This window comes from Stegodyphus dumicola, chromosome 10 (genome assembly GCF_044657685.1).
Source record: "Stegodyphus dumicola isolate Sdum_Otavi_A_Nest chromosome 10, ASM4465768v1".
Classification (NCBI taxonomy): Eukaryota; Metazoa; Arthropoda; class Arachnida; order Araneae; family Eresidae; genus Stegodyphus; species Stegodyphus dumicola.
In genome coordinates, this window is record NC_140777.1 from 82,710,869 (window position 1) to 82,726,031 (window position 15,163).

Below are 15,163 nucleotides of genomic sequence, written 5' to 3' on the forward strand. Positions count from 1 at the left end.
TTTTGAGTTGTGTTAATTTATAGGGAACCCAACAACAAACTAAATTTTCCATATACAGTCCATGAGTAATTTTACGTGTAGTTGCGGATCCAGTGCTAAGCTCCTTCTGTATCATTTGGTAGGTACAGCGACAGGTCACTGACTTACATTTTTTTGTGTGACCCATATATTTTCTGGGAATATTATTTATTTATTTATGATTATTCCGCCTGCTTCACCTCTCAATGGGCACACTACTGGTCGTAATGTTACCCTGATCGTTGCACCAGCAACCTTTTTTGGTTGTTTATCTTTTCAACCTTATTATTAATAATCAGATTTAACATTAGTGTATTACTCTTGTTGGGTGCTCCAACTTACATGTTTTGGGTATGCTAGTATAAAATTAGCCAAAAGGGTCAGTTAGTTTAGAGATAATATACATGAATATTATCTCTAAACTTGTAATGTTGCGCGCTTCCAACCTGCACGCAACAATAGTGGTGACTGCTATGAACTGGAAAGTATACAAAGTCCTTTTATCTTTAAATCCCTTTTTATTCAACTTTAGAAATCACAGATGCGTGCTCTTGACGCTCACAAACTACGCCGACCCGGCGGTAAAATAAAAATAAGAAACTAAAAAAAGAATAACAACAAGTGACTAACTACGAGGCTCTCTAAACGTAACTAACCTACCCGCGTTCTAAGATACCGCTGACAATTCAGCAAACTTCTGAATATTACGTTGAAAGATTTAACAATCTGCCGAGCCAAGCACACAGGCCGAAACGCGTGGTTCTTCAATTTCTAACTAGCCATCTCCACGCTCGTGAAGCAAGAAAGCACACCTTCGAACTCGTTCCCTTCTATTTAACTCAGATTACTTCCGCTGACAATTTGAATCCTTACGCGTTCTACTAAAATTTACATACTCTGGCATTGGCAATTCCAGGGGAAAATAAGGCTTGACAGGAAAGATAGTTTAAACTTAAAATAAATGTTAGTTAAAATAAATCTAAACCCTACAAACTAACTGACCCTAAATAACTGACCTAACTGACCTAACTGACTAATATATACATGAATGGAAGCTTGCTGCCTTTAAGTTTCGTCAGGTGCCTAGAACTGGTTATGTGCTATGATCATGTTTCTCTTAGAATAGACATACTGTATGATGGTACTGACTTCCCGCTGTCCATAGTAATCCTGAAGAAGGTCTTTTAGGCTATGTGATCAATGGAGTTGAGAAAGGCAGGCTCTGATAGGAGGAGTGAGTGGACAGTCATGGATGTAATGTGAGACATCTGCTGAAGAAACCGAGGCATCGCAGGCGCAATAGACGTTTTAATGGCAGAACCTGCTGAGGTACGCGGGAAATCGTCCGCGATTTATGAAAGCTTGTTGTAGATAGAAGTCTATTTTGAGCCTCCTGCTGGAGGTCACGGGAAAGATGGAGTAGGTGTGTCGACCGGTGTTTGAGTCATCCTAGCGAGCTTGCCAGATGGACCTGAAGACGCAGAAGATATTGTGTTTGGTAGCGGCTATGGAAAGTGGGATCTCCGAGTCGATGGAAGGGTGACTTGTGGCTTCTTTAGCGAAAGAGTCTGGGAATATAGCTGACAAAGAACGTCTTGTCTGTTCTTCACAGAAAAAATAATTTCTATCTCTACTACTTTTTATCTCTACTAAACTATCTAAATACAATGTAAGGAGATGAAGCTTCACTTTCATGAGCTAACTGTAGATGTTGAATGCATTCTGCTTCATTATTTCCACTTTAAAATCATAGAAGGATAACGCTTTTACGTTACTCTATTTTCCTCCTTTTTTTCAATTTTTATTCCTCAGAAAAATAAATTGTAATTTTTTCCACAAATTATTTTCTGCGCACATAAAAGAGTTTAAATTTGTATTTCTAATAAATAATTGCTTTTTAGCGTAGAATGTCTGCCCCTGTTTCAAATACATAGGATTTGGGTACGTATCAACATGTTAAATTTTCACGCAGAAGGCAGTGTAAAAGTAAATGCATTATTCTGAAATTCCGCAGCCGATATTATTAATGTACGGCTCTCGAAATAATTTTAACATTAGTGAAATACTTTGTTTGGACTCAAAACTGAAGTACTTTGAAGACAAATCGTATTTTGAACAACAAATATCTATTAGTAATTTTTTGCTACAAAAAATGTATCAAACTGTCCTTGAGAAACATGGCCTTAATCGGCTCAATGACAGGAATGCCATTGTTAAAACTTGAAAGATAAAGAAATGTCTTTATTCTGAGATGATTGACAATAGTTATCCTATATGTAACAGAATTTCACCCTCTCTTTAGAAGCGTGACATGAAAATGAAGGATATGAGACTTCTGTTGAGTTGATTATTTGCAACACATTGTTAATAAATAATATATTATAAAGAAAAAATTCACTTCTTTCAAAACAATTATTCAAAAAATATGTTTAATAAAAGCGGATAATTCTCTTTATATTTTTCCTTAATTATAAAAGTACAATATTTTTAGACTTAAAATATTTTCAAGGCTTCGACACTTCTCTTTTTCTTAGGGAAATATATTTGCTAAGTTTCGCATGCCGATGCATTTGGGCATCATCCCTCGTCGACGTTTTTCAAGAACATTTACGCTCTTCTTCGTCTTCTTCCACCATTACTCTTTGTAGAGTCAAGCTGAAAATTATTCTTAAAAGTCTTGAATGTTAGCAGATATAAAGTGATGGAAACTAAATAATGATAAAAATTTGCTTGCAAAGGAATGTCATTCGTAAATGTTCTTGATAAACGGGGACGAGAAGCTGAAGGCCACTTTCACAGCATAACTGCGTGCCCAGATTCATAGTCCAGAGAGAATGTAGCAAAAATAATAAATACGCATTTTTCTTCAATTACTTACTTCCTTAATGCTGTGCTAGAAATGAAGATTATAAACTATAATTAAAATGAAATAACGATTCAGGAACTGATGGACATAGCAATAAATAATGTTATTTACATACTTCATTTGAGACGAAAACCAGCGAGCGGTACTTTCAGAAAGAGGAAAAAGTTATACAGGTAGTAGCATATTTTAGGCCGCAAAACGGCAAGCCTGTTCTATAGTATATTTCTGAGAATTAGCAAAAAATTGCCATTTAAAGAGTACTCGGAGATATATATCAGAAAATCATGCATTAAATGTGGCTTAAGTAAATAAAAAAATTGCGCACAAAAATTATTATTGAAGTATTTTTCAATGAGAGGAATGAAACTCTGTGAAGAGAGACGTGTACATGAGCAAAACCACAAGTATGGGAACAAGAAAACGCAAAATGTGTCAAAAGTATACTCCAAAGTAATAAATATACTTTATATCACATGAACATCAAACGCATGTCAAAAAATAAAAATTTCTAGTATGGATCATGCGATGTAAAAATTGCAATATAAATTGTATGGAACAGAATGTATTATACATATATACAAAACAAAGAATTCTGTCATAATAACAAGCAAAACTTATAATGTGTGGCGTTAAATGTACTGTAATAAATTACAATAACGCTATATAAAAAATTCTAATGTAAATTTAATAAATAATATCTCTATTACGTAATCTGAATTTTACTGTAAAATGTAATGATATTAAGTAAAATACTCCATTGTAAATGCGGAAGAATACCGAATGTATCTGTCAAGTACACTGTGCATTATATAAAAAATCCACACGTATAATAGCTAAAGTTTGAATGGCAAGTCACGGTGCCTTCTAGGAAGCCGAGCAGTCTCCCAAGTATGCTGCACGAAGCGAATGCTTCCTCTGAGTTTAGATTAGGTTTTCTAAATATAGCAAAGCCCACGAGTACTATCTGCCTGCTAGGAGGGTTGCTTTCATAGAGGAAGTTTTAATATAAAATGACTCGTATTCATGTTAAACGGTGAGGGAAAATAACGAAAAGCATCTGGATTCAAACAAAAGATAAACTACCGGTTTGCATATTTCACAAGTGCACATCTGTGTAGCCACCGAGGGAGTGGCTTCTAGGATGGACCAATGAGCATCCAGTAATATTCCTGTCATGTAACATTGACCTTTCGCGTGCTTTAAGATTTAAACAAGATGGTTGAAAATATTCTGCCACGCAATTTTCTGTACAAAATAATTAAAGCATCATCGATTGCTTCTGAAACTTTTCATTGTGAAGTTATATCAAATACAGGAAATTATGAAGATTTCACTACCTGGTTGAAATAAATACAAAAACATGTTGGATACTTCGCAAAAATATCGATGTGAAATGTTACTTAACAAGTGGTAAATAAGAAATATGCGATAAACATCTGAGCCCAAATGCAATCTTTATATAAAACTATGCGTAAGAAAAATATTTACACCAATTATATATGTAAATAGAAGTCAGCCCTTTTTATTGCAGTCTCTATGAAAAAGATGTTCTATAATAATAACCAATGCGAAATTTTATTCAAAGTGAACTTTACTAATTGGTATTCGTATATATTTAGTGCGTTAAATTTCACATTTAATAAATGCTCACTCTGAAATGCACTGTCTACACAAGAAATACTCATCAAACATCATCATACATCATCATCGTTTATCGTACTCACAATGAGTATATTCAATTAATTCATATAAAATTTTTAATGTTAACAGTGGATATAATCAGATCATATGTGTTCTGAATCTTACACTTTAAAAATCAAAAGAATGCAAGCACTGAAATAATAAAACACTAGATTCACTTTCATTTCCAGCTGAATTAAAAAAATATACACTTGAATTATCTTCATCCACATAATTTACCGCGAATATCAATCCTAATATTAATGAGTGATAAAAATCGCGAAAGTGAAATGTCAGCGATTAATCAAACTCAGAAAACGAAAGCACTACGAGATTTTTACGCCATATATTTATAACTGCCAAACAAACGCAAATTAAAACGTAAACAACATACGCTCACATGCACGAAGATTTAGCGTCACAAGGGCAGTAGCAACTCATTGGTCCGTTTTCGAAATCCCTCCTTCAGTGGCTACGTTGATGTGCACTTGTGAAATATGCTACCGGTTTTCAGTGGTCTTGGCCATTCGGTCACTATTGGGGTCGTTTCTTCAAATCTGGACAGCCAGAGTATAGGAAGACCATTTGACAAAATCTTGTGTTCCCGAACATCTACCGAAACACGAAACATAACCTGAATGTTTTTTTCAGATGTCAACATCATTAACTATTTCATATTCTAAATCAATTTGTGATAAATATGCCAGAATTTCATCCTTAAACAATTTAAAATTTATTTTACACAGTATTCAGCAATTCATAAATTTATTTGTTAATACCATGTCCTATCGATTTCACTACGATGAGGATCGCAAAAACTAAAACGTAACATTATTACTTATTCTATCCGATTCCTTCTGATGAAGTCCCTCCTATCAAAGCCTCACCGACATTAGAAGTAGCAGGGGGGTTGCTAATGATTCTTCAGAAACTTGCATGAATCAGCAATTTTCTTACCACTTAAATACGACTCTGTCGGTGAAGCAGATAATGAATTTAGTGGAATGGTTGTGAGAGTCACTCAGATCACGTAGATATATATTTTAATCCCGAATTAGAAGAACAAAATTTCATTGCTTAAAGAAATCCTGAATGCTTCGGTTTTAAGATAATACGGGATGTAAAAACCTCGTAAACAATGAATCAAGAACTCGCTTCAAATGTGTTGAAACTTGTAAAGTTTGAGAAAAGTTCCGACTATGCAGGAATGTCTGACACCAGAATGTCTGCACGACATATTTCGTGTAATACAGTAATAATTCAAGCAAGTATGTAGATGTTAGGGATTCCAGCAAATGCACAGACACTTGAAAATAAGGCAGAGGTTCCCATCAATTCACATTTTAAATGGTATCAACAGATACGTTACACAGCTGTTAAAAAGATAAACTGATTACATTCTGTTGGACGTGATGATGCATAAAAGACAACATAATTCTTATAATTTAGATTGTAATATATGATTTTGCAGACTGAAAGAAGTCTATCCTTTGCATAATAATATGTATCCTTTGATAATATTAATTGTCTAAATATACTTCATCTACTAGGACTAAGGAAAGGTTAATGTAGGAAGATAGAAAATATAAAATTACGCAGCAGTAAATTAAGGCAGAAGCTAAAAGGGCCTTTATATTACTGTATAACTCGCTTATAACGATCCCAGATTGAACGAAAACCCTGATTTAACGAGGAAATCAGAAATACGTGTTTGGTATACTTTTTTGGTACAATATGGAGCATAACATGTTTAAACGAGCAAACCTCGGTTACAGTGAGCAATAATTTTGTGTCTCGTAAATTTTCTATTGCCCTAGCTCAACTAATTTTTTCTTGTCGATCGAAAGTTGGTGATGAGTCATAAATCCTGCGAACACGTGACAGTCTTTTCCATGGATGTGAGTAGAGAAGAATTTGAAAATCATGTATCTGTTAGCGCTTCCGAGATACCTACTGCTGAGGACACTGTAGCTGAAATTCACGCTAAAGCAGATTAAAAAAAAATAATGAAAGCGATGAGGATAACGGTGAATGTGAAGAATTTCCAGCTGAACCACCCCCAACATACACAATGGCATTTGAGTATGTTGGGGGCATACAGTGGGCCAAGGAACTTCAAATTGTTTCGAAACCAGGTATGCAAATGGGGATGACTTTCGGACCATTAGTCTTCTCGGATACAAGAAAGAGACAAAAACGCAGTTCAAAGTAAATTAACTAAATTATTTTGTAATATACAGAAATAAAAACAAAAATTAATAAAATAAGTATATATAATACAATAAGTATGTATGAATTTTTTATGATTTTTTCCTCGAACCCGTCTTTTACGAGCATTCGGTCATAACGAGCAAATATCGTGGTCCCCTCGTTATAAGCGAGTTCGGCTGTATGTTATTTATTGCTGTTCTGATTGGCTGGATATCCGACCAGAAACTTCTTGAAATCATTTTGCATACCGAGAAATCATATCTTAACTATCTAGATAAGTCTTTCCAGATAACATTATGATTGAGTTTCACTTAATTTATTTTTCTCTTCATTTGACATTCATTTCAATTTAAAGTTTTCAAAGAGATAAAAATTACTGAAGTACTGAAAAAAACTCATAGAGAGTTAGAAAACATGAAGCAAAGTTAGTTGTAACAGACTAATATTTTCATATTGTCTCTTGAGCAATAACCTTTCAGCTCCCCAGTGTCTGTTCACACAGTTAAAGGAATTATTTTTTTTAATCTGATCATATAAATTAAATGTACGTAAGTATCGATGAACAGTCAGTACAGACGCTTAAGACAGTACTGATTATGTATAGTCGATAACTATTACTATTCGATACAAGAAAGTATTGTAATCGCAAAAATTTTCGGGTATAATATTTCAAAGAAAATATCCATTTTGAAGATTCCCGAATCCATTCAGACGATTTTTTGACTCACGTCTTTACGTACAGACAGAATAGAGGACACTTATTTTCAAAAAGAATTGTAAAATGAATTTGAGATGTATTATTCAAAAGAGATTTTTGTGCGTATATAACAAGATGCAGACGTATCTACGCGCGTATGTATCTGCGATGATCTACATGCGTATATATGTCACATAACTCAAAAACAATTAGCTGTAGAACTTTGAAATTTTGTACTCGTCTAAAATCGAGCTGCCGACCTTTAGTTTCTTGTAACAATCGGCAGTACAAGACATTTATATATATGTATATGTATATGTGATGTATCAGCTTTAGTCGTAGCTTAAATAATCAGACGATAAGTTTAAAAAACAGGATCCATTTATTATTATTCAGGAGAAATAGCAGTTACAAAAATCAGATATCCGGAGTAAATAACAGGAATTACTAATAACTTTTTGTATGAAGTTTACTGCATCGTGACATTTAATAAAAAGCTTCCGATATTGCTTTTGCGAGTCCTTTTATAGCCTCTGGAAAGGCGGAGCTTTAAAGAAATGACGTCAGCCTCGTTAGCCAATCCAGTTCGCATTAAATATCTCCATAACATTCTATTACTGTACGTGTAGAAAAGGCGGGAACGACAACTTGACTACGGGGCTGTTGATTTAATTCCACGTACTTTCAAATAAGAGAACGTCGCCATTAAAAATGAAAAGAACATACAGTTAGAATTTTAAGTGTATTTTTGATTATGGAATTTTATTATTACATGTATATATATATATATATATATATATATATATATATATATATATACATATATAAATTTAAACAAATTTAAATTTAATTTTAACAAATACGTATAAAAATAAAAAAGTACAACCACAGAGCACACATTAAAAAATTTGCAACTACTAATTTTAGCACACTTAATACAGCTGAATTAGAACATTTTCAAATATATGATTTCAAAAAAATTAATATTCAAATTTTGGACATTATACCTGAATACAAAGTTAGATTATTTCAAGAGTCACTCTACATGCTTAAATTCAAAACACTTTACCCTTATGGCCTCAATACATTCAACCAACACATTAAATTCAATTCTGAAATTCCAACTTACAGTCATTTTAAATTATTCAGTAAAGAAACATTATGAGGAACCAGAGCAGGTAATAAACATAAAAATAAACTTCTTTCAACAATAGACACAAAAAAGTTAAACGATAATATAAATAATTACTTTCTTACTGATAATTTCACTAAAAATATAATTACTTGGTTGCATACTTGTAAGCACAATTTCTTAAAATTACTTATAAAATTTGTAAAACAGCATTTTACAGGGCACAATATTATCAAAGACCTTATTATTGACTTTTGCAATTATAAGTTCTCTACAAATAACAAATACAATAAATATTATTGCAAAATCAATTTCCTTCATCCTAACTATGATCATATTCAGTTTAGCAAAATTTTCAGAAAAAGTCAATAACTTTTTCCAGCTACCAAAGTACAGATCTCACCAGCTTTCAAGTATCAAAAATCTCTTAGTAAATTGCTAATTAACCACCAGGAATTAGCTACTACAGCCCATTGATACTGTAAAGAGCTTCAATACAAAGATTCCATAGATAAATTTCATCAACATATTATAACAGGCAATTTAGCAATAGTTCAAAACCAACATTTAAGAATTTTAATGGAAAAAGGTACCAAATTTAGACCAGTACTAAAAATTAACAAACATCACAGTTTTAAAAGTTTCGTAAAAAATATAGACGAATTTATAGTTAAAACTAGTTTCAAATTAAATATTCCAAATTCTACCTTTATGGCATGGAAATATGCAGTATTAGAAGAATTCAAACAAAAAATTTGAAGAATTGAATTTAATAGCAATTTACAGTGGAATATTCTCATACATCTTTTACAGGATTTAAAACAAAAGTTTATAATTACCAAAATTGACAAAGCCAATAATAACTTTAGCATAATATGAAAATTTTTTATGTCTCATTAATTAATACTGAACTTAATAATGCCATTACTTACAAACTCCCCAATCTACAAGAAAATGTTATTGCAAAAAAGCTAAAAGCATTTCATAAGAAACTGCAAATTTCACAACCATCTAAATACAATAGATTAGCAAATCTATATGCTCTACCAAAGTTTCATAAATCACCACTCAAATTTAGATTTATTGCTGATGGTACAAATAATTATAAAAAGAATATAGATTACATATTTGCAATTATACTTAAAAAATATGTAATTTAATCCAACATCTCGTTAACAAACAACACAATTATAGTAGGATTATTTATAATAATGCTCCAGTTCTCAGTAGTTTTAAAAGTTTAACAATCAAGAACATTAACTGCTACGACTTTGAAAACCTTTATACTTCTCTACCATTAGAAGAAATTTTTACTAGTTTAATGCAACTCCCACAACTTTTACCTGACATACATGACATCCTTTGTATTGAAAGATGGAATACTTATCTGAATTGTGCATTATTTAATAACTACATTAAATTCAATAATAAAATCTTTCAGCAATTTAGAGGAATTCCTATGAGAGCAAACAGTTCTACACAAATTTGTAACCTATTTCTTTTTACTTTTGAATATAAATTCCAACTAAATTTAAATATAAATGAATTAAAGCTATTTGCTCATACTTTTAGATACATAGATGATATTATAACTTTCAATAATAATTCTACTTTTGAGCAATTCAAAATTTACCCAAATAGTTTAACACTTAATAAAACGAATACGAATCAAGATACTATTGAATTCCTAGACTTGCAAATTATTAAACACAGCAAAATTAAATTATTTGATAAAAGAAAGAATTTCCATTTTCCTACTATTAAACTAATTAATTGGAACTCTAATATCTCTAGAAAAGTAATAGAAAACATGTTTCATAGCCAAATTATCAGAATAAAAAATATATGTACTGAAATAGACGATTTAAAGGAAGAAATAATAAAGCTAATTAATGTACAAGTTGATAACCAAGTACCACCAAAATTTATTAATTTATATATTAAAAAGGCAGGCCTTGACTTTATAATTTTTTGGCTCTTTTGGATATGATAACATTACCTTAAACCTTAGCTGGAGGGTAATGAAGGATATAAAAGAGTAGATAAATTATTGTTAATATTTTGTAAATATGTATATTTAATCAATACTGGATTCTTTCCTTTTACTAATAAAGGGCCAACTCTTTTCAAAAGTCTTAATTATAGCCCGAATTGAGTGAAGATTTTAATCTTCTTCTAATTTTCCATAGTTTAGCCAGTATTTAGTTAAGTTTTGATATACCAACTGAAAACAAGTTCATTAAACTTTTAATATTTTCTTTCATTAAATTTAAGTTTTAATTAACTTCCTAAAGTAATTTTTGAGAAATTTCTTGAATTTTTAGAGGTTTTTTAAGGACTTCTTTTCAAAAAATTTTGGGAAATTTTACTTTAAAACTTTAATATCAAAACATTTCAGTTTTCTTAATCACTTTAATTTTTTGCAATTTTCACACAAAAAAATTTTTCACTTAACGGTTTTTTTTTAACAATTTTTACACACTTTTTCAACAGAACACACATTTCACATTACAAACAGTTTACATTTTATTCACAATACCACTTCACTTTATTTTTCTTCAAGCAAACTTGCATCTCTTGATTGGCTCAGTTCTTAACTCCCTAAAAAATTGATAATTACTACCTTTAGGATTTTTAATTTTTAATTTAATTTAATTTAATTTTTAATATTAATGTTTACAAAAAGAAAATTACTATTACAAATATAGCAGCTTGACACTCAACTTTACCTACATAAGCGTCATCTATATAATTTGAAGAACATTTCTTCTCTTTTACAACACTTTTGCAGACCCCCAACACTCATATAGTAGGTAAGTTAGAATTAAAACTTACTATTTACTTGCTTTAAGTATTTTTCAAAATTTTTATGTAGTATCTAAGCATTTTCTAACATGAAATTATATTTTTAAATATATATTTGTTTTTTAAAAATTATGAATTAGTTCTTTTTGTTTCTTATTGGTTTACATGGATTATGTCTAGTTCTTTTTTAGTTTCTTTTTATTGATATGCATATTCGTGTAGGGTAGGTTTCTTTAGACAAGAGTTTCTAAAATACATTAATTTCTAGATTATTTTTTTATTATTTTTTTATAAAAAATTAATTTTTTAAAAAATTTATTTTTTGAAAAAAAAGTTTAATTCTTGACTTTACTTGCTTGTTTCTCAAAAGACTTCATTAGTATTTTCCTTTTTGAACTTTAATTCTTAAATGTTAATTTCTAAGGGAACCACTTTATTTGAATTACTTTTGGTTTTGACTTTTACCCTTGCCTGCATGAATGACGAAATACGAATTGAATAATTGAATAATTGGAGAGTTAGGTTTGGAGGCAACTTCCTCTTGATAAGTCTGTGTCCTGCCTACTCAACGGTCATTCACATATGCCTTTTTTTTTAAATGTTTAATTTAATTTAAATTTATTAAATTAGTAAATTTCTTTTCATGGATTGATTTTGCACTTGATTTGCTTATGCTTCTTAATTTAAATGATATTGTAGATTAGTTCGAGTATTAAATCTTTTATATGTTTGCACATTTTTTTTTAATTATTTTATTTTATTTTTTTTTCTTTGTTTAGGATTTAAATTTGCTTTTTCACTTTTATATGTATTTGTTAAGAATTAAATTTAAATTTGTTTAAATTTAAATTTTATTCCTTGCAGCAATGGCCAATGGCGCAAAGAATATTTAATTAAATTTGTATTTAAATTTAATTTTTTTAATTAAATTCAATTTATTCTTATGAAAAATATATACATATATATATATGTGGATAGGTATGTGGATAGGTATCCACATATATATATATATATATATATGTGTGTGGATAGGTATATATATATATATATATATATATATATATATATACCTATCCACTCCTACCCGAATTAAAAGTTCTTACCCGGCCTTTATTTTTGCAATCGCTGGTCGTAGTCATATACGTGGAGTTTAGAAATGTTTTAAATGACGAAAATGTGTGTTTTGGCAATGTCAGATTATCAAAAATAAGAAAAAACGTTTTTTCCGCAAATAAAATTAACTTTTAATATACAGTTGCTGTACTTCTGTTTGGGACAATTTTTTATTCGTTATGAAAAAAAAAATTAAATTATAAGAAGTCTGATTACCGTGCGACAAAAATAATCCAAGATACTTAATTCCAAAATTTGCAGTTTTTGATGTCATTTCAACTTTTCTTGAAGAATCAGTTAATAAAGTTAGAATAATTGGAAAAAATACGTTTAAATGAAGTGGAGGAAAATGTGTGCATAATTTCATAGTCAGTACAAAGAAGTTACGTGGCACTCACATTATATTCTTTTTTATTTATTTGATTTCGACGATGCACACTACAGTACCTGCCAAAAGAAGGGATGCTCCGTGGAGAAACGTTTAAGGAAAACGGGTTTTTATCCTCGAGATCGAGAAAGCCACGAAAATGCCAACGCAGTCAGTCTGTTAGACGGGAACCGAACTTACCGCTCGGCTGCTTGTGGTGCAGTCTATGTTTTTTAACAGTAAATTATCTTTATTTTCCACTTCTAGGAACGGTAGAAACAAAAAATATCAGTTTCTTTTTCATTTTAGTTTTCGTTTCTAGTTAGCGAATGTCATTGTGTGGATGAAACTTTGCCAACAATCTGTGGAGGTAACCATGTAAAAATACTATAATGTGAACTAGAATTTGTGCGCTCCATAATCTTATAAATACTACCTGTAAATTTAACGAAATGGTTGAAAGTATCTAGCCACTTTAGATTGGAATGATTATCATCGTATTCTATAAAGACATCAGGAGCGAAAGGATTGATTGGTTACACGGAACCGTCTAATGATGTATCTCGTCTATCTCTATTAACTGTTTAAGGTATAATGAACGTGATGACAAGTCTGTTATGGCTATCATACAATATCATGATCTGCAAGTCTGGACAAGATATCAAGTTAGAGATACTAGTATTCAGTTGCAATGTATGAAATTGCATACTACAAGCGAATCATCATAACCAGATTGGGATATTACTGTATATATACTGCGAAGTATTCTGCAGGAGTCTCTGTATATTACGCGAATAAGGGCTTATAATGTTTGAAGTTGAATTAAGACATAACTAGTTCCTACTGCCTAACCATTTCGTGTTTTTATCAATTTAAATTTATTGTTTATATGTAAGAAAATGTTATTGCGAGCTCTCTCCGTCGCTTTTATTGCAGACAGGCATGGAATTTAAATACACATTTTTGATGCTTTCCTCTCTCTATGCTGTAATTTCCTAGAAAAGAAATTCTCCATTGTCTTACAACACTTGTTCACACAGTAATCTATGTCAAAGATTATTTTCTAAATATTTCCTTTTCGGAGCTGGAAATACAATCTAAATGTGAGGATACAATCCAGCGTATATCAGCTCATGGCTACAACTGTTAAGTTATCTCCTGTTTTTAATTGACATACACAAATGCGACATAGAAGTCGCATTTGTGTATGTCTAAAGTTCAACACGAACATGAATTGCAACTAAAAATTGCACTCTTGGCAGAGAAATCCAGTCTTGGAGAAACAGGACATCACAGATTTTTGAGGAAACTTAGGGTGTTAACATTACAATAATGGGTTTCTAATAAGTTATGTGTCTACCCCTAACTGAAATACATTAGCGGCAATGACGCTGCATGCTGTCAGGTAAGTTTTCGGTCACTGAAATGGGAAGCAATGAGCAGATACGGAGTAATCTTTGTTCAAGCTTATCTAACGAGCTTGAGGAGGACTCGGTAGTAGCTATCGGACTCAGGTCCGGGGCCATTCCATCCGCTCCATACCGTGACCCTCAAGATAGTCTTCAGCAACCCAATCTCGGTGCCGTGGCACATTTTCGTCCATTAGGAGAAATCCAGGACCAATAGCAGCTGCATACGGGCGGATATATTAAACAAGGATCTCGTCACGATATCTCACACTGGTTATAACCAGTGTGACAGATGGTCTCGATATCTCACACTGGTTATAACCAGTATAACAGATAGTCCGGGAGGCATATTTCACAAGTGCACTACAGCGTAGCCACTGAGGGAGGGGTTTCGAAAATGGACCAATGAGCTTGTATTGCTCTTGTGCCGCTAAATCTTCGTGCATGTGAGCGTATGTTGTTTGCATTTGTTTCGCAGTACAATTGTATTGCGTAATAGTAGAAAATCTCACAGTGCTTTCGTTTTATGAGTTTAATTAATCGCTGACATTTCACTTTCACGATTTTTATCACTCATTGATATTTGGATTTATGTTCACGGCATATTATAGCTTTTTACATCGAGAAAATGACTCAAGCTGCAATTATCATCGAATATTATGCATTTACTAACAAATGTGGATTAAGAGAATTCATTCATGTGTATAGTTTTTTTTTTTTTAATTTTTATTTTTTATTGAACTGAGAAGGACTGGAAGTGTTACAATGAATCTAGTGCTTTCTTATTTCAGTGCTTGCATTCTTTTGATTTTGAAAGTGTAAGATTCAGAATACATGTTGTGTATGATTTGATTATATACATTGT

The 15,163-nt window shown here is 31.5% G+C and overlaps 1 non-coding gene across 1 annotated transcript; it reads right to left on the reverse strand.

Annotated features, from left to right (window-relative positions):
• Nucleotides 1–14,031: 14,031 nt before the first annotated feature.
• Nucleotides 14,032–14,107, reverse strand: LOC118190460 (small nucleolar RNA SNORA17). The gene has a single exon (XR_004758426.1). It is a non-coding gene; the product is annotated as a small nucleolar RNA SNORA17 (small nucleolar RNA).
• Between the last annotated feature and the right edge of the window lie 1,056 nt (nucleotides 14,108–15,163).